This window comes from Acomys russatus, chromosome 18, assembly GCF_903995435.1.
Source record: "Acomys russatus chromosome 18, mAcoRus1.1, whole genome shotgun sequence".
Taxonomy (NCBI): Eukaryota; Metazoa; Chordata; class Mammalia; order Rodentia; family Muridae; genus Acomys; species Acomys russatus.
In genome coordinates, this window is record NC_067154.1 from 51,957,776 (window position 1) to 51,961,669 (window position 3,894).

The following is a 3,894-nucleotide window of genomic DNA, read 5'->3' on the forward strand; positions in this document are numbered from 1 at the left end:
CAGAAAATGTCAACAGAAAAACTCAAATTCATCTTTGGAGGCTTATTGTCTGTCTCATAGTGACATATTGGGAACTTTTGTTAAAATTCACTATTATTTTAATTTTTATTCTTTATTTCTCTTTATTTATTTGTTCATTTACCCTATAGGATTTAGGTATATATTATAGCTGCTTCTGGTTTTGTGTTGCTTTGAATTTCTCAATGTGTGACTGCTTATATCTCTATGTTTATATCTGTTTCTTTGGCCATTTCTTGGGCTCTTTTCCTTATGTTTATTTTAATCTCTTACAATTTGCTTGTTTTTGTTTTATCTTACAATATTTTATTTTGTTTTATTTTATTTTACGATTATGCTACAGATTCTCTTTTCATTTCTAAGGAGAAACAAGGAGGAGGTGGATAAAGAAGGGAGGGGACATGGGGAGGAATTGGGAAATGTGAAGCAGAAGGGACTAAACTGAGACTACATTGTATAAAAATAAATCTGTTCTCAATAACAGAAAAAAGAGAAAAATAATAAATGAGTTCAAAATGTGTTGGAAGGGCCATGATAAATTGGAAGGAATGAATAGAGGTGGATCTAATCAGTATGCATATATATAAAAATACACACACACACACACACATATCAGATCTCAATATGTATATAGAGAGAAAATTTTAGATTTATAATGCGCATACATGAAAATTTCAAGGTATAAATTTAAAAGATGAAGCTTTATATAAGAGTAGATATCTAAGCCAGAAATGGTGGTACATGCCTGTAATCCCTGCAGTCAGGGAGGCAGAGGCAAGTAGATCTCTGTGAGTTTGAGGCCAACCAGATCTACAAAGCAAGTCCAGAACACACAAGGATACACAGAGAAACACTGTCTCAAAAGCGAAACAAAAACAAAAAACAAACAAACGAACAAACAAAACCCACCACCAACAGCAGCAATAAGTAAATCTATATGGGTTTCCATATTTGGATATCTGCCATAATACATGTGGTGTGATTAGTCACAAATCCATGTTTTAAAACATTATGCAACTTTTAGAGTAATGAAATAAATTTGTAAATTTCTTGAGAAATATTTAATAATGTGGTGGAAATTAATACAAGTTTTCTTATTAAAAAGTGTAAGACATTATCTTACAGCATTATTCATCAACTATTTCAAGATATATTTGTATACAGTGCTTTAAATCTCAATTGTTTAGATGCTGAATATACTGTAACAATGACAACATTCATGATCCTTTCCTGCTCTATCAAAATATAAAGTCCATAAGATGAAGGCTTATTGACCATAGAACGTCTTTTGTAAACCTTTTAGTCCATATGATCCATAAGAGTGATTAAGAATTTAAGAGGGTGCTGGTCTTCTCAATCGCTTGGAGGTGGGCAACTGGAGGAAAGATGGTTTACATCTCGAACGGACAAGTGTTGGACAGCTGAAATCAGTCCCCATGGAGATTGTCTTTTATAACAGATTTCTTCTGAGGAATAGCAGAATTTCTGGGTTTTTTTCCCCCCAAAATTGTGCTTCAGCAAGACATGAAAAAAAGATGACGGGGCTTGGAACTAAACAGAGAATTCTCAACAGAGGAGTATCAAATGGCTGAGAAACACTTAAAGAAATGCTCAACCTCCTTAGTCATCAGGGAAATGCAAATCAAAACAACTCTAAGATTCCATCTTACACCCATCAGAATGGCTAAGATCAAAAACTCAAGCGACACCACATGCTGGCGAGGATGTGGGGAGAGAGGAACACTCCTTCATTGCTGGTGGGAATGCAAACTAGTACAGCCACTTTGGAAATCTATCTGGTGCTATCTCAGAAAAATGGGAATAGGGCTTCCTCAAGACCCAGCTATCCCACTCCTTGGAATATACCCAGAAGATGCTCCAGCACACAACAAGAAACTTTGCTCAACCATGTTCATAGCAGCCTTATTCATAATAGCCAGAACATGGAAACAGCCTAAGTGTCCCTCAGTAGAAGAGTGGATAAAGAAACTGTGGTACATATACACTATGGAATACTACTCAGCTATTAAAAACAAGGAATTCCTGAAATTTGTGGATAAATGGGTTGAGCTAGAAATGATCATAATGAGTGAGTTAACCCGAAGCAGAAAGAATCAAATGGCATATACTCACTTATATCTGCATACTAGCCCAAGGGGCATGTCCCACGAAAGCCTTCACTTACCAGGAAACTGAGACAGAGGGGAAGGCATCCTATTGGGACTCTAAATGAGAGACGCATGGGAGAATAGCAAAATAAAAGGATACAGATGGTCCTAGAAATCTACAAGTAGAACAATATGATAGGCAGATTTGGGCCCAGGGGTCCTGCTCAAACTAAGGCACCAGCCAAGGACAATACAGGAGGTAAACTTTAAACCCCTTCCCAGATCTAGCCAATGATCAGAATATTCTCCACAGTTGAGTGGAGAGTGTGATATGACTTTCTCGCGTACTCTGATGCTTCACATCTGACCATGTCCCCTGGAGGGGGAGACCTGGTGGCACTCAGAGGAAGGACAGCAAGTAGCCAAGAAGAGACTTGATACCCTATGAGAATATATAGGGGGGGTAATCCCCCCCAGGAACAGTCATAGGGTAGGGGAATAATGGGAAAATGGGGGGGGGGGAGGAATGGGAGGATACAAGGGATGGGATAAACATTGAGATGTAACAAGAATAAATTAATAAAAAAAAAAAAGAAAAAAAAAGACAAAAAGATGACACTATGGCAACTTCTCTGATTCCAGATATGATTATGGAAGAGGACCACCAGGAAACACTCCATGAAGAACGGGTTGAATCAGTTATATTTGTGGCCCCAGCCTCCTCCAATAGCGGCTGGATGAGGAAGGTGAGTGTCTGCTCTAAGAAGCAGACAACTAGACATGCACATGCGTACAAGGAAGCCTTCAAGAGGCAAAGACCAGCTCCTGCAGGATAAGACCCTGTATGTCTAAACAAGGATTGCCCTGTGTCCTCACAGATGAATGAGGTCATACTGGAAATTCCCTCTGCAGGATCTGGCCTGACTGACATCCAGTTCTATAAATGTACATGTTTGTTTCCTTATCTGTTTGTTGGCTAAAGTATTAATATGGTTTTAATAAGTAAATATTTTAGGTTGCAAAACTTGATTCTTCACCTTTATATAATCAAACCCAAAATCTTTGATCTGGAAGAAATAAAGGCCACATGTTTAGTCCCGGGTTTTTGTTCAGTTTTGTTTGGCTTTTTGAGCCACCATGCTCTCTGCTCCAATGGATCTGTCAATGTTGCCTTTTTTCAGCTTTTGAAATATTCCTCATTGTTATTTTGCTCTCATTTATAAATAAACTACAACATTATTGTTTCAGTAGTTTAAAAAAAAAGAACTTAAATGTATTTATGTATTTTCTTCTTGTTTGAGAGGAAACAGCAATGTGGATTAAATAATTGTTCCATGTTTACAACCAGGTATAAACACATAAATATCCTGTTATAAATGGAAATGTGGAATATCAATAGAAATCAGTATTGAAAACTAATGGAGAAAGAAATGAAAGGAGCAAATATTTTTCTAAAGGAAAATATAGTGAGAGAAGAATTTGAGTATCTCTATTAAAGGCTGTTAACGTGAAAAGTTTTAGTTGCTTTTCTATTGTTATCAAGAGAAACAGTGATCAAGGCAACTTATAAAGGAGGACATTCAATGGGGACTTTGCTTACATTTTCAGGTGTTTAACTTATGACAATCTCTCTAGAGAATGTAGTTACACTCAGGCAGTCATGGAGATGGGACATTAGCTGAGAGATTACATCTTGATCTTTCTGCATCAGGCAGAGAGGAAGAGAGACAGAGAGAAAGAGAGACAGAGACCGAGAGACCGAGATAGA

The 3,894-nt window shown here is 37.2% G+C and overlaps 1 pseudogene; it reads left to right on the forward strand.

Moving 5' to 3' along the window:
• Positions 1-1,404: 1,404 nt before the first annotated feature.
• Positions 1,405-2,876, forward strand: LOC127202401 (selenoprotein K-like; annotated as a pseudogene).
• Positions 2,877-3,894: the final 1,018 nt, after the last annotated feature.